The following is a 10,087-nucleotide window of genomic DNA, read 5'->3' on the forward strand; positions in this document are numbered from 1 at the left end:
TCCCATTGAGATACAAGATCTCTTCTTCCAGGGAGTCCTGACCAACACGGCACACAACAAGTTTCAACATAAAAACATAAAAACAAGGGCATTAAACAAAAAACATACAAATCAAATACAAATACAGAAGGCCATTTGTGCAGTGGCAAGAAGCATAATCAGATCAGCATAAATAGCATCAGGTAAAACAGTAACATGTTTCATGAAGGGCTAATCGTAGCATACCTTTAAAAGCATTCACAGTAGGAAGTGCCTCTAGACAAAGTTTCACTTGCATCGTATTCCATAAAAAGGGAGCATAGTGGGAGAATGCAGCTTTACCAAGCTCTGACTGCATCAAAGGAACATTTAAAAGCATCCCATTTGCTACTCGTCTGGTATTAAAAAAGCAAGTATAAAAGGACAGAAGTCTGGAGATATATAAGGGCAGCTTACCTAGCAATGACTTAAGGATAAAAATCAACATGTGTGATTGTCTTCTTTGGTACAGAGAGGACCATCCTAAGGACTGATATAAAGTGCAGTGGTGGGTGCGAGAGCCTGCATGTGTTGAAGAAAGTGCTCTGTCAAAACACCGGCCCTTTGAAAGGTTCTGCTCACGTCTGGTCAGTCCCACAGAGTCAGTCCAGCTGGTGGAAGGAAGGGAAACCCGATCAGTGACTTACTGTTCACAGGTCAATATCCAACCATATACATACGGAATCAAAGAGGCACTTAACTGGGGAGTGATGAAGTGTTGGGGAGCCCAGTTAGTACCTCTGCACTGGAGACGTTGGGGAGCCCAGTTAGTACCTCTGCACCACAGCACTGGAGATGTTGGGGAGCCCAGTTAGTACCTCTGCACCGCAGCACTGGAGACGTTGGGGAGCCCAGTTAGTACCTCTGCACCGCAGCACTGGAGACGTTGGGGAGCCCAGTTAGTACCTCTGCACCGCAGCACTGGAGACGTTGGGGAGCCCAGTTAGTACCTCTGCACCGCAGCACTGGAGACGTTGGGGAGCCCAGTTAGTACCTCTGCACCGCAGCACTGGAGACGTTGGAAGCCGATGATGTAGATGTAGAACAGGCAACAAGATTATTAGACCATGTCTGTGTTCGAACAGTAAGATTATTAGTTCTATCACTATTTTTTAAAGATATATATATTTTAATAAAGAAACATCTCATCTTATCTAATAAATAAACATCTTATCTAGATGATTAATAAAGGGACATCTTATCTTGATGATTAATAAAGAAACATCTTATCTAGAAGATTAATAAAGGAACATCCTATGTTATCTAGATGATTAATAAATAAACATCTTATCTTATCTAGATGATTAATAAAGGAACATCTTATATTATCTAGAGAGGATTATTTGTATGTACATATGATGAGAAAAACGTGTACCTTCACTATGAGTTATATATTCTTCATCTGAGAGAGGGAGATGGTATGTATGTATGATGATAAAACCTCATGCATTCACTCTGAGGGATCTCTTCCTCATCTGAGAGAGAGAGGTGGTATGAGATGTGACAAAATTCACCATAGAATTATATAATCTCGAGTCAAATTTGATTAGGGGAATTGACTCTACTCCACGTCTATATAGTGGGTTGAGAGTGCACTGAAGAGAGGCGGGCGCTGTGTGACCTGGAGTTGAGAGGAGGCTTAGGCAATAAAGAGTTGCATTTCAGAGACAACAGCTGTGGTCAGAGAGAGTCTAGAGTGGTACAACAAAGTCATATACAGAAATGGTTTCAACCCGAGTAGTTAAGACGAGGCTCACTCTTTACAATAATGAGAAATGAAGTCACTTTCAGTCGCATCTACTCCAAAACATATCTTTAGTTTCACACAGACATTCATAGCTTTCTAATGATATCAATATTGTCTTTCTACTCCAAATATTAAGTGAGATGCGGTACATTATATAATGACTGTCACCGAAATCATGATTTTGAGAAAAAGGCATCCAAAGTTTGCAGTACATTTTGAGGAATTTATTCACAAATAAATAAGAACCACGTGTAGCTGGTACTGTAGGTCTCTAGGACCATGGGGAGGAAGAGAGGGATTAAAAGGGGTTGAGGTCATCTGTCTGGCATCGAGCCTGACTGTGAGAGCGAGAGAGAGCAGAGTATTGGAGCCCATGTGCTTTGGCACTTCATGTGGTTTGGCTGGACAACCATAGAGTTGACTGTGAGAACTGGAACATGTGTTTTTAATACTGTTGGCCTTTCATCTGTCACAGTTTTTAATACTGTAGGCCTTTCAATACTGTAGGCCTTTTATCTGTCACCGTTTTTAATACTGTAGGCCTTTCAATACTGTAGGCCTTTTGTCTGTCACTGTTTTTAATACTGTAGGCCTTTTATCTGTCACCGTTTTTAATACTGTAGGCCTTTTATCTGTCACCGTTTTTAATACTGTAGGCCTTTTATCTGTCACCGTTTTCAATACTGTAGGCCTTTTATCTGTCACTGTTTTTAATACTGTAGGCCTTTCAATACTGTTGGCCTTTTATCTGTCACTGTTTTTAATACTGTAGGCCTTTTATCTGTCACTGTTTTTAATACTGTAGGCCTTTTATCTGTCACTGTTTTTAATACTGTAGGCCTTTTATCTGTCACTGTTTTCAATACTGTAGGCCTTTTATCTGTCACTGTTTTTAATACTGTAGGCCTTTTATCTGTCACTGTTTTTAATACTGTAGGCCTTTTATCTGTCACTGTTTTTAATACTGTAGGCCTTTTATCTATCACTGTTTTCAATACTGTAGGCCTTTTGTCTGTCACTGTTTTAATACTGTTGGCCTTTTGTCTGTCACTGTTTTAATACTGTTGGCCTTTTGTCTGTCACTGTTTTTAATACTGTAGGCCTTTTAATACTGTAGGCCTTTTAATACTGTAGGCCTTTTATCTGTCACTGTTTTTAATACTGTAGGCCTTTTAATACTGTAGGCCTTTTAATACTGTAGGCCTTTTATCTGTCACTGTTTTTAATACTGTAGGCCTTTTGTCTGTCACTGTTTTTAATACTGTAGGCCTTTTGTCTGTCACTGTTTTAATACTGTAGGCCTTTTGTCTGTCACAGTTTTAATACTGTTGGCCTTTTGTCTGTCACTGTTTTTAATACTGTAGGCCTTTTATCTGTCACTGTTTTTAATACTGTAGGCCTTTTATCTGTCACTGTTTTTAATACTGTAGGCCTTTTATCTGTCACTGTTTTTACCATACTCAACTTGCACCAGTTTCTTGTTTTATTTATTAATTACATCCCACTATCAGAGGGCCTGGACAGTAGGCTTTATTGTTTTATTTATTAATTACATCCCACTATCAGAGGGCCTGGACAGTAGGCTTTATTGTTTTATTTATTAATTACATCCCACTATCGGAGGGCCTGGACAGTAGGCTTTATTGTTTTATTTATTATGTCCCACTATCAGAAAGTTGTGTTTCCTGCAGTTAACATTATTGGGCGAACAAGAAGATGTTCATTCTATTGTATAGGAACAGATAGTACTGCAGGGAGGAGGGGAGGAGGGGAGGAGGGGAGGAACAGACAGTACTGCAGGGAGGAGGGGAGGAGGGGAGGAGGGGAGGAGGGGAGGAGGGGAGGAACAGACAGTACTGCAGGGAGGAGGGGAGGAGGGGAGGAGGGGAGGAGGGGAGGAGGGGAGGAACAGACAGTACTGCAGGGAGGAGGGGAGGAGGGGAGGAGGGGAGGAGGGGAGGAGGGGAGGAGGGGAGGAACAGACAGTACTGCAGGGAGGAGGGGAGGAGGGGAGGAGGGGAGGAGGGGAGGAGGGGAGGAACAGACAGTACTGCAGGGAGGAGGGGAGGAGGGGAGGAGGGGAGGAGGGGAGGAACAGACAGTACTGCAGGGAGGAGGGGAGGAGGGGAGGAGGGGAGGAGGGGAGGAGGGGAGGAACAGACAGTACTGCAGGGAGGAGGGGAGGAGGGGAGGAGGGGAGGAGGGGAGGAGGGGAGGAACAGACAGTACTGCAGGGAGGAGGGGAGGAGGGGAGGAACAGACAGTACTGCAGGGAGGAGGGGAGGAGGGGAGGAGGGGAGGAGGGGAGGAGGGGAGGAGGGGAGGAACAGACAGTACTGCAGGGAGGAGGGGAGGAGGGGAGGAGGGGAGGAGGGGAGGAACAGACAGTACTGCAGGGAGGAGGGGAGGAGGGGAGGAGGGGAGGAGGGGAGGAACAGACAGTACTGCAGGGAGGAGGGGAGGAGGGGAGGAGGGGAGGAGGGGAGGAACAGACAGTACTGCAGGGAGGAGGGGAGGAGGGGAGGAGGGGAGGAACAGACAGTACTGCAGGGAGGAGGGGAGGAGGGGAGGAGGGGAGGAACAGACAGTACTGCAGGGAGGAGGGGAGGAGGGGAGGAGGGGAGGAGGGGAGGAGGGGAGGAACAGACAGTACTGCAGGGAGGAGGGGAGGAGGGGAGGAGGGGAGGAGGGGAGGAGGGGAGGAGGGGAGGAACAGACAGTACTGCAGGGAGGAGGGGAGGAGGGGAGGAACAGACAGTACTGCAGGGAGGAGGAGAGGAGGGGAGGAGGGGAGGAGGGGAGGAGGGGAGGAGGGGAGGAACGTTTTATTCATCATCTGAATTTGATGATACAATCAAAATATTCTGAAATCCAAGACTTTGCTTATTATTGTAAATCAGATGAAAACCTTGTATAAAGCCACGCCTTTCCTTCATAACCTCAGCGAGACAGAGCGGGAGGAGGGAGAGTTCTGAGTAGGACCCGAGTTCGCTGCTAGCTTGTCATCATGCCTTTACAAGTTTAAAATTTGTATCCATCATCTGAATCTGGCGAAAAAAAGAAAAAGCCGAGACTTAAAAATCAATCCATGTTTATCTAGAAATGCGTCGTTGTGACATCCGACAGATTTTTATAGAGCATGTCACAAATGTTCTTGCATTTAAATTCTGGGGATTAGCCAAACCTAGCTTTGGGATTAACAGCTGTTGTGGGTGTCGGGACACAGTTAGGTAAAGAGGGGTCACAGTTAGAGGTCAGGGGTCACAGGTAGGTAAAGAGGGGACACAGTTAGAGGTCAGGGGTCACAGGTAGGTAAAGAGGGGTCACAGTTAGGGGTCACAGGTAGGTAAAAAGGGGTCACAGTTAGGCCCCGTTTAGACGGAAACGCTAGCAGGTGAATCCGCAAAAATATTTTTACGGATGTGCCTTTCGTTTATACGGAAACGGCGTTTTTACGGGGTGAAACCGCAAAAAAGTGAGACTACCTTCCAGGGTGGAATTCCTAGAAACGCAAAAGCTTTGCGCTTTCGTCTAAACTGTCAAACCGTATAAATCTGTTAAAACGATGACGAAAGGTTTGTCACGGCTCTGGTCGCGCGTACTGCTTACGTCACAGGTAGCAGGTATGCGCCAGTAGCCGAGACGTAAACAAAGCAAGTATGTCTGACTTATATCAACGGAGATCACCTGAAGGCTACATTGGCAGTACTTTTAACCCTTTCACTGCCACACGACAGAAGGTTACCCCTTTACTATCACACAACCGGCTGTCGTGTGGCAGTGAAAGGGTTAAATACACAAGAATCTGTCCCGCGTGAGTGGACGCACTGTCTGTGAGTGACTCTGCTTTGGTGCAATCACATTCCCCATCCACAGTCTGCGAATCAGAGGCAGAGTAGGGCGGGTCTTCACAGCACGTCATGTGACATATGCGCCAATCGTGTGACAGCGGGTCTCCGTCGTTACAGCGTCGTCTGCATGGAGAATTCCACTACAAAACGCTCGTCTAAACATAAAATTAAAAGTGAAACCGCAAGATGACTTTTGCGGTTTCTGTTCACAAAACGCTCGTCTAAACGGGGCCTTAGGTAAAGAGGGGTCACAGTTAGAGGTCAGGGGTCACAGGTAGGTAAAGAGGGGTCACATGTAGGTAAAGAGGGGTCACAGTTAGGGGTCACAGTCAGGTAAAGAGGGGTCACAGTTAGAGGTCAGGGGTCACAGGTAGGTAAAGAGGGGTCACAGGTAGGTAAAGAGGGGTCACAGTTAGGTAAAGAGGGGTCACAGTTAGAGGTCAGGGGTCACAGTCAGGTAAAGAGGGGTCACAGTTAGGTAAAGAGGGGTCACAGTTAGGGGTCAGGGGTCACAGTCAGGTAAAGAGGGGTCACAGTTAGAGGTCAGGGGTCACTGTTAGGTAAAGAGGGGTCACAGTTAGAGGTCAGGGGTCACAGTTAGGTAAAGAGGGGTCACAGTTAGGTAAAGAGGGGTCACAGTCAGGTAAAGAGGGGTCACAGTTAGAGGTCAGGGGTCACTGTTAGGTAAAGAGGGGTCACAGTTAGAGGTCAGGGGTCACAGTTAGGTAAAGAGGGGTCACAGTTAGGTAAAGAGGGGTCACAGTCAGGTAAGGAGGGGTCACAGTTAGGTAAAGAGGGGTCACAGTTAGGTAAAGAGGGTCACATGACCCTCTATAGTGACGTACAGTAGGAGGGACAAGCCGAACAACTAATTTATAAAACTTAAAGCTGGGACAGAATCGTGAGCTTTGAGCACAGCCAGACCAGATGGTATGTGGACCAGGACCAGGACAGCCAGACCAGATGGTATGTGGACCAGGACCAGGACAGCCAGACCAGATGGTATGTGGACCAGGACCAGGACAGACCAGGACCAGATGGTATGTGGACCAGGACCAGGACAGACCAGGACCAGATGGTATGTGGACCAGGGCAGGGTGGAACTAACCTCACACTGCCTGTTCTGTGTGCGTCATGTAGCCTAGAGCCAGTAGTTACTAATGTATTGTTACTACATCATTGATTCTGCCTGTGTTGTGATAAACAGTGGAGCAAACATTGAAGAAATTAGCACTGCAGAGAGAATTCCTGTGTGTGTGCGTGTGCGTGTGTGTGTGTGTGTGTGTGTGTGTGTGTGTGTGTGTGTGTGTGTGTGTGTGTGTGTGTGTGTGTGTGTGTGTGTGTGTGTGTGTCCCACCCAGCACACCACTTATTCCAGCGCATGCCCTCAAGTCGCTATAGGTCCATTTTAACTAAACACACACGCTTCACAAACAGTTTTTTCCCCACAGCGGTCCGAACACTAAACACCCTGGCCCGCCCCCCTTTGCACAGACGGGCAAGCATCTGTCACTGACTGACACTGTTACATGTGACTGTCCTGTATGTATTTGTGTATATATGTATTTATTGTGGGGGTTGGGATATGGGAGGGGGACGTTTGATGTCTGATGTTTCATGTTGATGTCCCAGTGCTTTTAACAAACTGTACCGCAAACAATTACCACCAACCATCGTTGTGTGGCATTAAAGCATCGTGTGTGTGTGTGTGTGTGTGTGTGTGTGTGTGTGTGTGTGTGTGTGTGTGTGTGTGTGTGTGTGTGTGTGTGTGTGTGTGTGTGTGTGTGTGTGTGTGTGTGTGTGTGTGTGTGTGTGTGTGTGTGTGTGTGTGTGTGTGTGTGTGTGTGTGTGTGTGTGTGTGTGTGTGTGTGTGTGTGTGTGTGTGTGTGTGTGTGCGCGCATGCAAACAGATGCGTGTGTCTAGGTGCGAGTATGAAGATGAATGAGTGCTTGTATGTTGTGTGTGAGAGGGTGTATGCAAGTGTGAAACATGGGTATCAGCAAGAGCAGGAGGAATCTACTAAGTATATTCAAGAAAGGCAGTCAGTGAAATAAGAGCTTTAAGTTTAAGGGTGTCTTGAAAAGCGTTCCAGTCACAAGCTGCTGCAAAGCGAAAGGAGTTTCGGCCGAAGGTGGTCTTGGATTTTGGGATGTTTAGTTTGATGAGCTCGCTTGACCTTGTGCCGTAAGTGCTATGAGAAAGGTGGAGCAAGGAGGAAAGATAAGGTGGGGTTTTGCCCAAGATTGTCTTGTAAATGGAGTAGAACGTAAGGTTATTCTATAACCCTAGTTATATGAGTATAGCGAGCGCTCTGCTCTTAGTGGAACTATCCCTTTAATCCATTCTAATAATAAAAAAACTTTCTCTACATGTACACCCCTATTCACCTCCGCCTGGCCACACCCACATCCGCTCCTATATAAGTGGGTCGTGGCCACACAATCAGCTCCTTCCCAAGTATTTCACCACCAAAGGAGAAGACCGTGGGGTGGGGTCCTCAGTGAGTCAGAGCAGAGTGCTCGCTATACTCATATAACTAGGGTTATAGAATAACCTTACGTTATAAATCGTATAGCTTTACGCTCTGCTCTTAGTGGAACACAGGAGCTGAGCAGAGCGAAAAGCTCGACAGATGTACCCGCTGAGGCCCCCTACAACCATCAGAACCGGGGAGGATCCGAGCCCCCCGGCCCCCCCTAGCGGAGGACGGGAGGGAGATCAGATCCGACTGTGCGAAGAGGGTTTAGCACCTCAAACGCACAGGGTGAGCAGACCGTGGGACTTACCTTTGTTCAGAAGGGCCCGCGACCACTCAAGCGCGCATCCCACATGCCACCAGGGAACGGACGTGAAGCAAAAAAAAAACGTCACAGCCCCCAACATCACGGTCGGAGGGCAAGAACCCAAACCCTGTGGCAAGGCCGTAGCAGTGGAGCGCGGAGGAGGTCCCAGCCCTAGGACAACCCGAGGACTAGGACCCCCTGAAAAAGGGGCCTGGTGAGGCCAACGAGGCCGCGGCATCGAGACCCCACCAGACGGTCACTGGTGACACCACCCCCCACATCGCCAGCGTATCGGACAGGGCCCAAATCAAGTGAAGGCCCTTCCCCCCTTGGCACACCGCTCTGAAGCACTCTTCTCAAGAGGCTACCCCCCACAACACTGCAGGGCCAGTCGGCGTGCTGGGGAGACAACCCTCCAAGGAGGTTGATCCCTCAATCCAGGCATCAAACAGGCCCCAAGAGCAGAACTCGACCTGTGCCCGGAACACTGCGGACTAGACAGGCGCCTAAAGGGCCTACTGCAAGAACAGTAGGGCAGAAGGGGTGTTCGATATGCTGTGCACCATGTCACAACCTCCACAAACCCGACCCCGCCAATTCATCAATCCAGCGGGTTCAAGGTTCAGAGAAGAGGCTGACACAATTGGCAGACGTCATGAAAGATACGGGGGCATACTCTCGGGCAGACGGGGTCAGGCCCGGCCTCAACCCGAGAGTCGACTCTGCTACCAACACACCGGGGAACCAACCACCCCCCTATGTTTAGTTTAACAGGAGGTGGTTGTTCCCTTAACCCACAAATAAAACTCAGAAACATAACTGCGCATATACACAAGCTATACAAGCAGTACAAGTGTTTCAGCTTTCAAAGGGTTAACCCAGGCCAACAGGTAGACGAGAACGAGTTCGGACCTGGGCCTGGCGAACCGGGACCTACACAGGGATGCCTAGAGGAGTTGACAGCAACCTCCCCGACAGCCCCCTCCCATCCCCGTCCTAGCAGGGAGGGAGGGGTGAAACAAATGGAGAAGGACCAAGCCCCCTAACACAGGGCAAGGTACAACACAGTATGGACCAAGCACGTCACTGTTAAGGGCAACTCATGGTGGCATACATATGACACACACATCCACGACATCAATCCCCGCAACGCCTGGCCCGACCCGGCATTTTCCCCCCGGAAGAGCACAAAGTCCTTCGGAGTACCAGAACAGCAGATCTGCGCCCCGGCGGGCAACGGGTTAAACTGACCTGGTCCGGCGCGACCAGAACCAGTCCCGTGTCCTAGTCACGCCGCCATCCCCAGTCCTAAGAGGGGGGTAGGTACGCGTGTCGATCCAAAACATCACAGAGGACGCCACCAAGACGGTCAGTATGCGAACGCACTGCTCCTGGTGGCCCACCTCATGGGCGTGAGACCCCTCCGCCAATGTTTTGATCTACTCCGTCATCTCCCCCCGGAGATGTACGTCAGCCGTCGAGTCTAACCTAGTGCACTGGAGCTCGGTAGAGATAAAAATCTCCTTTCCAGCCGCCCGCATAAAAAACGCTGTTTCTATGAATCTATGAACCAAGGCGCACCAGCCCATAAAGTGGTTCCACATTGAAAACACCCAGGGCCAGCGCTATATGCACGTCGAGAACCCGAAACACATCGACGGCGAATTCAAAAACGTGACATATTCCA

Source organism: Notolepis coatsorum (assembly GCF_963971535.1).
Source record: "Notolepis coatsorum genome assembly, chromosome: 19".
In the NCBI taxonomy this organism is placed as follows: Eukaryota; Metazoa; Chordata; class Actinopteri; order Aulopiformes; family Paralepididae; genus Notolepis; species Notolepis coatsorum.